General features: G+C 41.7%; 1 long non-coding RNA gene across 1 annotated transcript in view; it reads right to left on the bottom strand.

Annotated features, from left to right (window-relative positions):
* LOC140197248 (uncharacterized) overlaps window positions 1-13404 on the bottom strand; it is a 39530-nt gene that overhangs the window by 4164 nt on the left and 21962 nt on the right. Inside the window, exon 2 of the long non-coding RNA XR_011885893.1 lies at window positions 4735-4851. This is a non-coding gene — a long non-coding RNA (uncharacterized lncRNA). The remainder of the gene's footprint in view (window positions 1-4734; window positions 4852-13404) is intronic.

The following is a 13404-nucleotide window of genomic DNA, read 5'->3' as shown; positions in this document are numbered from 1 at the left end:
GTGGGCATCACCGAATTGTGGAAAATGATAACTGGGAGCTTAACATCCAAGGGTCAAAAAGAACAGGCAGATAGGCAGAGGGATGGGTGTCTCTGTTGGTGAAAATTGATATCAAATCCTTACAAAGGTGTGACATAGGATCAGAATCCTTGTGGGTATTGTTAACAAACTGCAAGGGTTAGGCACTTTGAACTGCCTTGTGTATGAGAAGTGCTATACAAATAAACTTGCTTGTTTGCTTGCTTGATTAAAGACGGTGACTTGAGTTATATACAGATCGCTGTACAGTAGCCAGGATGTAAGATATACATTTCAAAAGGAGATAGAAATGTATAACGGACAATGTTACAACAGAAATGGGGATTTCAATTTGCAAGTAAATTGGAAAATCACGTTGGTGCTGGATCTCAAGAGAACGAATTTGTCAAATGCCCAGAAGATGGCTTTTTAGAGTAGCTTGTGGCTGATCCTTCTAGGGGAAAGGAAATTCTGGATTGTTGTTGTGAAACAAACCAGATTTGATTAGGGAGCTTACGGTAAAAGGACCCTTAGGATGCAGCATTCAGAACATGATCAAGTTCACCCTACTGTTTGAGAGGGACAATCTAAAGTAAGATGTAGTACAGTGGAGTAAAGGGAATTAGAGGCATGAGAGAGAAGCTGGCCAAAGTTCATTGGAAGGGGACAGTAGCAGAGATGACAGCAGAACAGCAATAGCTGGAATTTCTGGGGACAAGTTGTAAGGTGTAGGACAGATACATCCTAAAGATGAGGAAGTATTCTAAAGGGAGGATGAGACAACTGTGGCTGACAAGGGAAGTCAAAGACAGCATAAAAGCAAAACAGAGGGCATATTATATAGAAAAACAATGGCAGGAAGTTAGAGGACTGGAAAGCTTTTAAAAGCAACAGAAGAGAACTATAAAAGCCATAAGGAAAGGAAAGATGAGATGAGAATGTAAGCTAGTCAATTAAATAAAAGAGGATACCAAAAGATTTTTCAGATATATAAAGAGTAAAATAGATGGGAGAGTGGATATTGCACTGCCGGAAGATGATGCTGGAGCGAGTGTAATGGGGGACAAAGAAATGGCAGACAGATTTAATAAGTATTTTGCGTCAGTCTTCACTGTGGAAGACACAGGCGTTATGCCAGAAATTAAAGAGTGCTGGGGGCAGAAGTGGATGTAATTGCTATTACCAAGGAGACAATGCCTGGGAAGCTGAAAGGAATGAAGGTAGATAAGACACCTAAATCAGATGGACTAGACTCCAGGATTCTGAAAGAGGTAGCTAAAAAAATGATGGAGGCTTTAGTAATGATCTTTCAAGAATCACTAGGTTCTGGAATAGTTTGGAGAGCTGGAAACTTGCAAATGTCACTCCACTCCTGAAGAGCTTTTGAAAAGAAAACTGTGCACAGTGTTGGATATAATGGTACCACAGCATCCAACATCCAAGGTCAGGTGCACAAAGGCAGCCACACAGACCTTAGTCGACAGATGAAGTCATTCAAGCCCAGAGCTCCAGTGTGGTCTAGGCAGTATCTCAATGAGCAAGTCCCCAGTTACCATGTCAGATTGTCAAATGAATGGGGAAAGCACTCTATAAAGTTATCGTCCATCAACATCCCTGGCATCACCACATCAACTACTTGTGGCCACGTGTTCATGAAGGCACAACAAATTGATCAGGAAGATCATTAAACACCGAGCAGACCTTCATCTCCTCCTGGAAGGGTTCAATTTACCAGATCGAACCAAAGCACCAATGCCAACAACATCATGACAAGAAATTCACAGCCTGCAATATTATGAAGGACTGATCACCAGCACAAGCCACTTAATCCAGTCCAAATCAACCATCGGCTCAAATCCTAGAGGTATCGTCCTCAAGAAGGTGTTATGGGTAGTTGAAACGACAAAAGTGTATTGGTCAGCTGACAAACAATCCCAGGCTGACTTTCACTGAGTGGTCATTGTGCTTTACAATGTCTTGAATGTCCTTGAGTAAAATGTTTAAGTAGTTGGGTCTGCATGCACTTTTGAGGTTCTTGCAGCTCTGTGGTTTCAATGAATAATGTTTTATTTCATGTTACAGCTTTGTTCTATCTCCTCGTTACAGATAGTTACAGATGAGCAAACAAAACAACAACATCCACAACCCTACCTTCATCAGTCACCCTCATCTCCTCATCAAAAAATTAAATTGAATTGTAAACTATGAATTGACTTGAATTGACTTTATTGCTAACATCCTTCATATACATGAGGAGTAAAAATCTTTATGTTACCTCTCCGTCTAAATGTGCAATATGCAATTTATAGTAATTTATAATAAGTAAATAGTATGTACAACAGGACGGTTAATATAACATAGAAATACAACTGTATCAGTATGAGTTAATCAGTCTGATGGCCTGGTAGAAGAAGCTGTCCCGGAGTCTGTTGGTCCTGGCTTTTATGCTGTGGTACCATTTCCCAGATGGTAGCAGCTGGAACAGTTTGTGGCCGGGGTGACTCGGGTCCCCAATGATCCTTCAGGCCCTTTTTACACGCCTGTCTTTGTAAATGTCCTGAACTCCTGCCTCAGCAAGGACCTGGACCCATTGTAATTTGCCTGTCGCCACAATAGGTCAATGGCAGATGCAATGTCAATGGCTCTCCACTCCGCTCCCAGGGCATGCCCTTTTCTCACTTTTACCATCAGGTAGGAGGTACAGAAGCCTGAAGGCACACACTCAGTGATTCAGGAACAGCTTCTTCCTCTCTGCCATCCAATTCCTAAATGGACATTGGACCCTTGGACACTACCTCACTTTTTAAAAAATATACAGTATTTCTGATTTTTGCATGTTTTTAATCTATTCAATATACATATACTGTAATTGATTTACCTATTTATTTTATTTTCTTCTATATTATGTATTGCATTGAACTGCTGCTGCTAAGTTAACAAATTTCATGTCATATGCTGGTGATAATAAGCCTGATTCAGATTCTGAAGTTCACATCTACAAATGCGCTGGGCTGTCTGCACCACTCTCTGCAGAGTGCTGCGATTGAGGGAAGTACAGTTCCCATACCAGGCAGTGATGCAGCCAGTCATGATGCTCTCAACTGTGCTCCTGTAGAAAGTTCTTAGGATTTGGAGGTCCATACCAAACCTCTTCAACCATCTGAGGTGAAAGATGCGCCTTTTTCAGCACACAGCCAGTACGTACAGACCACGTGAGATCCTTGGTGATGTGTATGACCTGCTGCATACAAAATATCAGAACTAGAATCAGGTTTAATATCACTGGCATATCTCATTTGTTGGTTTGCAGCAGCAGTACAATGAAATACATAAGAAAAAAGATTATAAATTACAGATATATACAAACTTAATTAAATAAGTAACGGGAAAAAGAGTAAAAAATAGTAACATAGTGTACAAGGGTTCATTGTCCATTCATAAATTTAATGATGGTGGGGAAGAATCTGTTCCTAAAATGTTGAGTAGGTGTCTTTAGGATCCTGCATCTTCTCCTTGATGGTAGCAATGAGAAGAGGGTAGTGGCTCTTTCATACCAGACAGTGATGCAACCCGCTAGAGTGGTCTCCATGGTATAAATAATAAAGGCATCCGTTAGTCTTGCGAGACCATGGATCTGCTCCTGGAAAGTCTTCACTCTCCAGGGCGCAGGCCTGGGCAAGGTTGTATGAAAGACCAGCAGTTGCCTATGCTGCAAGTCTCCCCTCTCCACGACACCAATGTTGTCCAAGGGAAGGGCATTAGGACCCATACAGCTTGGCACCAGTGTCGTCGCAGAGCACTGTGTGATTAAGTGCCTTGCTCAAGGACGCACACGTTGCCTCGGTTGGGGCTCGAACTCACAACCTTCAGGTTGCTAGTCCAATGCCTTAACTGTTTGGCCACATGCCCACTCTCCATGGTATATCTGTAGAAATTTGCTAGAGTTTTTGGTGACATACCACATCTCCTCAAACTTTTACGGCAATATAGCTTCCTTTGTAATTGCATCATTATGTTGGGCCCACAATAGATCTACAGAGATGTTCGCACCCAGGAACTTGAAATTGCTCACCCTTTCCGCTGCTGATCTCTCAAGGACTGGTGTATATTCCCTCAACTTTCCCTTCCTCAAGTCCACAATCTACTCCTTGGTTTTATTGGTGTTGAGTGCAAGGTCGTTGTTGCAACATCACCCAGCCAGCTGATCTATCTCACTCCTGTACACCTTCTCATCACCATCTGAAATTTTGCCAACAATAGTTGTGTCATAAACAAATTTATAGATGGTGTTTGAGTTATGTCTAGCCACACAGTCCTGGGTATATAAAGACTAGAGCAGTGGGCTAAGCACACATCTTTGAGGTGTGCCAGTATTGGTTGTCAGCGAGGAGGAGGTGTTATTTCTGATCTGCACTAAATGTGGTCTCCTGATGAAGACGTCAATGATCCAGTTGCAGAAGGAGGTACAGAGTTGTCATATGTTGATTAGTACAAACCCATGCTTGTTCTCCCCAAGCAGGCCTTGGCTTTCCAAATGTTCCTAAGTCCTATCCCTAGGAATTATTTCTAGTAACTTCCCTACCACTTACATGAGAAGGCTTTCCCCTTTGTGTGGTTTGATGTTAAAAACTGTTTTTGTGGTCAGAAACTTGAAGCTGCTCACTCTCTCTGCTTCTGATCCCTCTATGAGGATTGGTATATGTTCCTTCTTCTTACCCTTCCTGAAGTTCACAATCATCTCTTTCTTCTTACTGATGTTGAGTGCTAGGTTGTTTCCGTGGCACCACTCCACTAGTTGGCATATCTCACTCCTGTACGCCCTCTCGTCACGACCTGGGATTGGAAAGAGGCAACATTTCTTCACACAAAAAGTAGTGAATCTTTGGAATTCTTTTCCCAAAAATGTTGTGGAGGTCTGGTCACTGTGCATATTCACAGAACTTTTGAATATGAAAAGAATCGTAAGATATGGAATTTGTACTGGAAATTAAAGTATCAGCCATGATCTTTTTAGAACAGGAGGTAGATGTGTGGAGCCAGTGGGCTTTCCCTCATTCCTATTTTTTGTGTCTTTAACTGCTCTGCAACAAGACCGAATATGATCATGCGTTAAAGATGTTAAATATGTAATTTGTTTGGTGTTTCTATAAATATTTGTCAGTCTTCCTTGGTAAAATCTGTCACCTTCACCCAGGATCAAGAACGTGCCTTAAGCTCAGAAGCACCTCTACTTCCTCAGAGGGCTAAGGAAATTTAGCATGCTCTCTCTGAACCTCACCAATTTTTACTAATGCACCATAGACTGCATCTTATCCAGATGCATCGTCAATAGACATAGAAACTGCTCGGCAAAGAGTTGTGCTCAGCACATCATGGAAAGCACCTTCCTCTCCAGGGACTTTGACTATACCTCTCGCTGCTTTGGTAAGACAGCCAACATAATCAAAGCACCCTACCCTCACAGGACATTCTCTTCACTCCCTTCTCTCATCCGACAAAAGATACTAAAACCTGAATGCGTGTACTACCAGTTTTAAGAACAGCTTCTACCCCACTGCTTTAAGACTACTGAACATTCTTCTAGGACAATAACTTCCTGACTTGACTTGACAAGCTACTTTGTCATGGTCTGGCATCTCATTGTATACCTGCAATGTATTTCTATCTAATGGTAACACCTTATTCTGCATTCTGTTATTGGTTTACCAGATTCTACCTCATAGCACTGTTGTAATGAATTGATCTGTATGACCTGTATGCTGACAGGATTTTCACTATACCTTGGTATATGTGACAAATAGGAAATAATAATGAATAAACTTTCACTGACGGCTGAATTGTAAACTCTACAGACATGAGTTAACTTTCTGTGTGCCAAAATGGTCATTGTGATGCATCTAGTGTGGTAGTGTAGTGGGTAGTGCTTGTCATTCTCACTTTCAGCTTCCACTGCTGTCTAGTAGTCTTGTGAAAAAAAAGAGCTGAATGTGTAAGTCTCTCCCTGCCAGTACATATCTTCTTCAACAGCAGGCCTCATGCAGTGCCTCCTCGCTGGGGACATACGTAAACTGAATTCCTTTCAGACAGGCTGAACTGCGGAAGACAGGGAGGAGAGCTGGCCTTTGCACACGTAGCATGCAGGCTCACTGGTGTGTGGACACACCCTGGTGCTCATGAACCAGATACCCAGCTATGGGTAAATAACCCCACTGCCTTGTGGGCAGCCTTGGTAGAAATAAAGGCTACGGGAGTAAACCCAGACAGCAGATCCAAAGTGAAGCCCCTGTGGCAGCTGGACATCATTGAACATCCTTCCAGCAGCTCCTGCAGCCAAGCTGGTGCCAAATATATTGTTCATAAGCTTTCCTTTGGACTACATCGGTGAGGCTGAGAGGGGGATCTTGGCGACTGGGCATCTCAGGATCTCCATACATTCCATCCAGGGTTGTGGTGATGATCATCATCACCCATTGTCCATCAAGACAGACAGATGCCAAACAAACAAGTATTAATTATTAATTATTCTCACTGCTACCATCAGGTAGAAGGTACAAGAGCCTCAGAACTTACACAACTAGGTTCAAGAACAGTTACTACCCCTCAACCATCAGGATCTCGAATTAAGGAGGATTACACCCACTTGCCTATCATTGAAATGTTCCCACAACCAATGATCTCACTTTAAGGTACCTTTATCTCATCATCTCATGTTCCCATTACTTCTTACCTTTTATTTATATTTGCATTTGCACAGTTTGTTGTTTTCTGCACTTTGGCTGATCTTTCATTGATCATGTTATAGTTAATATTCTATACATTTGCTGACCATGCCCACGAGAAAACTAAATCTCAGGGTTGTATATGGTGACAAATATGCACTTTGATAATAAAATTTACTTAGAACTTTGAACTCTTATAATTAGATTATTACATTTTCTAGCATACTTTTCAGGTGGACTTGTACACCTTCGAGCTTTCATTTCCCTACTGATTCCTAATCACCGTTCATCCGTTGTAAATCGGTATGATCTCAGTCAAAGCTGTAGCGATGGTTGAATACACAATAGATGCAGATGCACGTTTATATTACTGTTATTATACATCAACAAATTGACATTACTCTTCCCTGGATGGAAAATTTATTGTGGTTTGAATATACTGCAGTAGTTTTTTTTAACATCACTAAAAAAAGAACAAGAGTCCCACTGTTCAAAATTACAGCTTATGTCACTCACTAACATATAGGACACAGCGGAATTTAGAAAAGAAGGGTATTTTAATATGTTTCAGGTCTCCCGAGCACTAATCCACAGATGACACCTGACATAAAGTATTAGTTTTCTTTGCTGATCTTCATGAATTTCGTGCAGGTGAAGGGAACTATGGCCTGTTCCTGATGTTTTCCCTGCCTATGCAACCATATTTAATATTTCAGAGGTCTTTGTGCTGTGCTTTCATTACCATGTAATGTTTATGCATTTACAAGCATGTTGCCATAAGAAAGGAAGGATAAAACAAAGATCTATGTTCCAAGCTGATATTCTGTCAAACTCTGATAGTCTCTCCCTTTTCCTCGCTCTCATAATCTAAAGGACAGTTTTTGGAAATATTTGATGTAAGAATATTCATTGATATATTTAAGCCACAGATTAAAAAATAAAGTAAAGGTTTCGGTTAGTCTTGCGAGACCATGGATCTGCGCCTGGAAAGTTTTCACTCTCCAGGGTGCAGGCCTGGGCAAGGTTGTATGGAAGACCGGCAGTTGCCCATGCTGCAAGTCTCCCCTCTCCTCCACACCAATGTTGTCCAAGGGAAGGGCATTAGGACCCATACAGCTTGGCACCAGTGTCGCCGCAGAGCACCGTGTGATTAAGTGCCTTGCTCAAGGACACAGCATACTGCCTCGGCTGGGGCTCGAACTCACGACCTTCAGATCGCTTGTCGAATGCCTTAACCACTTGGCCACGTGCCCAATTAGGTTGCAGATCAGGTGTTGAGAATTTCTGTTATGGAACCTATAGTCATACTGTGGGATGTAGTGCTTGAAACTGATTCTGCAGCAAATTTCAAATGAATGTGTGGGTGGAGGTCGACCAAGATAAAAGTTAGACTAAAGACAGTTGAATGTTTCAAATTAATTTTGAAAATCTGGCAGAGGAGCAGTTGGCTGAAAAGCCTCTGAAATAATATTTCTCAAACATTCTGTAAGCCCTGTAAAATAGTCATCACATTAATGTTTTATATTTTGAGCAAAGGAATTCATACCGGAGTTTAAGAAAGGCATAAAGAAAATCACCTTTAATCAGGTGTATTGACAGAATCACCCCTGACAACTCTTCAATAATTTCATCAATAAGTGATAAAAGGCTTTTCAGTCTGATTCTTGCAATAAGCTGTGCAACTGTTAAGTTATATTTTTTTATCAAACCTAATTGAAGAACACAACAACAGACAGACTCTTCAAAGAAGAGTCCCCATGTATTTGGTGAAATTAAAATATCAGGATCATTATGGAATTTTAAATCTATAGCAAAATTTATATTAGTGTGCTCCCAGCAGTTGCATTATGGTTTGCATTGCAAACGGGGCTGTGTTGAGGCCTTTGGTTGTGTAGAAGTCAATATCAGCAGATATTCTCTTCCCATTTTGCTAGAGGCATATTGCCAAAGATATCAAACTGCTTGCCGTGAGCTGTAGTGCCCATGGTTAGATGGATATACCAAAGCATTCAATGAATGCAAGCCTGCCCTTTGAAATATTACTTTCAACTGCCAAGATCAGGATGCATGCGGCCTTTACCACTTGGAGTGGTGAGCAGGAATGTGAGCTTGTTATTCAGCCAGCAAGTCCAGTTACAACTCACAGACAACATTTCCATACTTGCAGCAATCTTGAAACCACAGTTTTCTCTTAAAAAAAACTCTGGTTTCCATATCCTTTACATAATCTAGCTCTTGTTATAGGAATTGATCAAGAAATATCTTTCTTCCTCTCTTCCAAGCAAATATGACATTGCAATTGGATCAATTCAAATGGCAATAATGTGCCCTACACCTCTTTCCTTGGCCTTACCATTCTCCCAGTCATGCAACTAAGCCAGAAGCACTCCAAATCCAGTGGCTGTCATTGACATTTGTCTTGTCCCATTTGTTAATGCCTGCAATAAAATGTATACCATCCATTTTCAGGAAAATTAACTTAAATTAGCAAGCTTCAGAATGGAGCATTAGAAACTGAAAGACTAGGAATAAATTCTTTAAGGTAGTAACTCATTCTTAGAGTTTCTGGTTTTTAAAATGCTCTGACTCCATGAATGTGGGAAATTTTGATAGCAATGTTACACAACTTAAGAAAGGAACACCTGTACTTGCAAAAAGTACATCATATCCTAGCATTGGCATGAATGTTTATGCGATGTTCACTGATCTGCTATGTTTAAATAGCTGGTAGTTGCTTATGGTGTCAAAATGGTTGTTGTGACACATCTTGTGTGGTAGTGTAGTGGGTAGTGCTTGTCGCTCTCACTTTCAGCTTCCACTGCTGGCTAGCAGTCTTGCAAAAAGGAGAGCCGAGTGTGTAGGTCTCTCCCTGCCAGCACACAGCCTCTCCAACAGCAAGCCTCGTGTAGTGCCTCCTCACTGGAAACACGCAGAAACAGAACCCCTTTCAGACATTGGCTGAACCAGAGAGGACAGGGAGGAGGCTTGGCCCCTGCACACGTAGCACGCAGGCCCATGCAGACACACCCTGGTGCTCGTGAACCAGATCTCCAGTGTGGGTAAATAACGCCGCTGCTTTGTGGGCAGCCTTGGGAGAGACAAACAATATAGCAGTAAACCCAGTCAGCAAATCTGGAGTGGAGCCCCTAAGGTGGCTGAACGTCATTGAATATCCTTCCGGCAGCTTCTGCAGCCAAGCTGGTGCCAAACGTAATGTTTCATTGGCTTTCATTTGGGCGACACTGGTGAGGCTGAGAGAGGGATCTTGACAACTGGGCATCTCAGCATTTCCATACCTTCTGCCAGGCTTGAGATGGTTGATAGTCAGCAGCCGTTGTCTTTTGAGACAGACGGATGCCAACCTGTTGCATATATATGGTTAAAGCCACAATGTGAGAATAGGGTGTAGACAGCTACCACTTTGCTTGTTTAAAGTGACTATGGATTTCTTAGGGGTTTGTTGGAGATTGATGGATAACCAAGAGCAGACCCTTTGCCAGAGGATATTGATGGAATGATGAAGGAAAAAAACAAAGATTATATACCTTCCACGAGCCCCCAGTTCCAAACTCCCCCACCCGCCAAGTCTTCCAGCAGCGATGATCTGATGTTCAAAGAGCAATGAATGAGAGCCCAAGGCTTACAGAGGGGTTCTTAACAAGAACTTGCTGCTTTCTCCATCGTTCACCTGTATCAAGAATGAAAGTCAGTTCCACCAAGTTGTCATAATTCAGACAATGTTCTTGCCCATTTCAAAGCACCATGAGGAAGAGGAAAACAAAGAATAAAGGAAGCTGTGACAAAAGAGACTCCTCTCTACATGTGCCTTCAGGCACACTTAACCTCCTGCAGCTCAAATGGGAATCATCTGCTGAGGCAGTCTGTAACCAAGTATCTCGGCATTTTTCAGGTTTGCTACACTAGCATCAGCCAATGACCTTCTCCATGAAATGGAAGTCTCTTCATTTATTTTCTGCATTCAACATGGTGACTATTACTCATTTCTCCCTCCTGTCAACATCTTGGACAACACTGTTATCAAGAAGCAGGTATGGATCAGTTACTGTGGGCTGGGACTTGGCTGCCAACCTTATTAGGATTTGCCATTAGATCTGAGGCCTGAATCTTTTTGCTTTCAGAAGAAGCACCCAGGTACTAAAAATCGCTCCCTTCTTGCCTCTTTTTGCCAGATAATGGAAAATGTACAAAGTAAAACCTTACCTCACTTACATCAGCCATGCTCACTGCTCTCTTACGTCTACTAAGTTCCTGTACAATTTTTCTGTTTCCAAATAAATATCAGCAACTTGGCAGAACACAAGAAAAATCTTTTCCTCTTTCACTTCGTAGGGCAAAGACAACAACCACTTGAATAGGCTGATCACGACAAGTTGGTCAGTAAGCTGAAGCATTTAAGATCCTTAGGGAATGTGACAGTGTAGATGTTATGATGGCTCCATTTATGAAAGAAATTTCAATAAGGCAATATTATAAAATTAGAGACAGTCATTTAGAAGTCAGGTCTATAGAGGGTAGTGGATTTCTGGAATTCTGTATCAAACAGGGATGTAAAAACTGGATAGTTGGAAGTACTTAAAGATGGGAGTTTTTTTTTAAGATCAGGTAATTGAGGGCTATGGATAACAGGCACAGACGAAATGAGTCCTGGGTCAAAGCAGCCATGGTGATATTGAAGGGTTGGGCAGGCTTGAGAGCCCGAGTGTGCTGCTCCTATTTTCCAGTGTTCCTGTGTTCTAATTTGCCTGTGATCCTGCCCTGGAAATGTGTTATCATTCCTCTTCAGTTTCCCATCTGGTGGAGCTGCCCAAGTAACAGGTGAAGTTCTTCTACCTGAAGTTTTGCAATAGGTCATAAGTTCAGCTTCTCAACCTTGATAATGATTGAGTGCAGTTATTTCATGCTGACTCCCAGCTAGCCCACCTCTGAAAGCAGATTGATATAAGGGAAACCACGGGAAGACAGCTCCTTCCTTCTGTCACTCTGTTGTGGGGATCTCAGGGTCCACTTGAGCACAAGTCATGCATAAAATTAAAAACCCAGATGCCATTATAGTTAATTACCAAATCAGCATGGCAAACATTTTCATGCATTTAAGGTCAAAACCATACACTCATTGTCTTCCATTTGCCTTACTAACTACTACCAGTGAGCCCCCACTATGAGTGCAGCCAAGCTGGTAGATGGTTGCCTAGGCACAGAGGAAGTTGAAAAAGGCAACTGCAAAGGGCTCTGGATCTAAATGGCATGTAGATTTGCAAGTTGATAAGTTTCTTGAGGGAAAACTCATCTAAGAAATACACTTGGCATGTGAGAGATCCTTTCCTAAGACAGAACTATTGAAAATCACGCAAGTACTGGTCTAGGTATGAAAGAAAATGCTTCAGGATCTCAAAAGATGGAAGGAGTCATGGTCGTACACTCCTGTTTCATCTGTGGTGGACGTGCAGATGTCATGAAACAAAAACAGAAATGCTGGGAGGACTCAGCCAGCGTAGCCACATTGTGGAAAGTGAAACCAGTCAATGTTTCAGATCAAAGAAGCTTCAACAGAACTAAGGAAGAGGGAAAGTTCATTTAAGCAGCAGAGAAGTTGGGCCATGGTCGCAACGAAGGAAATGCCTGTCATCGGGTGGAAATTATCAGAACATTGAATGGTTTCAGTAATCACCTTGGAAACCACGGAACTGGAGTAGAAGTAAGTCAGCTCGACTCTGAGGGACTACCTATCGGGAGGAAGGTCAGACAATGCCATAAATCTGCCATGTGACAACATTGCTACTTGCAGGACAACTGCTGGTTGACAAATGCCAAAGCAGAAAGCCTAAACCTAAAGTTTAAGCTTCTTCAATGCTTAACTTGAATACTGAGTCTGCCTTCAAGCCTTCAACTAAGACTAAAGTTATATTTCTACCTATTGTGACTGCTTCATGTGTAAACATCTCACTGTTAAGAGCTGTATAATGCAAGCATTTTTAATCTTCATTTTAGCTTGATCATGATTCATTTAGTTAAGTCACATTACAAAAAAAAGAGTAAAAAAAGTAATATTTTAATTCAGCCTCCATGTCCCCACATAAAGTCAATACACATGTTTCAAGGACTTGGGTTGCTTCCAAGGTTATTTCCCTGAGGGAAAAGCTAGTTACATATCCAAACAAAACTATACTTATGACTTACTCAATCATGTGCAAGGTTGGCAGTTCTTTTTGAAATAAAATGACAAATTGATGAACTGCAATAACCATTTGGAGATTAATTGTGAGGCTGGACAATCAGAGTTTAAAAAGTGATCTGAATCAGAGTTAGTTCTGGAGCCTTTTGTGAGATCAACTGCGGTTGTTTACCTCCTGCAGTTAGTAATAATGTGCTGATATATGGACACCAGTGGAGACCATGGGAATAGTCAATGACACTATATCTGCTGATAGACTAGACACATGACAGAAGGAGGCAGTAGTCAGCACTGGGTACAACAACAATGGGCATGATTGGTGATGCTGTTTCTCAAGAGAGCCACAGGACTGGCTGATTATTATGCAGGTTGAACCATCTCAGATACTATACCCATAATACTCGGATACCATCTAATCAATGCACATTTGAGGTTAAGACCACATACACACTGTCACAAAAATACAGAAGGGAT

Source organism: Mobula birostris, chromosome 5, assembly GCF_030028105.1.
Source record: "Mobula birostris isolate sMobBir1 chromosome 5, sMobBir1.hap1, whole genome shotgun sequence".
In the NCBI taxonomy this organism is placed as follows: Eukaryota; Metazoa; Chordata; class Chondrichthyes; order Myliobatiformes; family Myliobatidae; genus Mobula; species Mobula birostris.
Note: the sequence above shows the minus strand (reverse complement) of the source record. Positions and strands in the feature narration are given on the sequence as shown.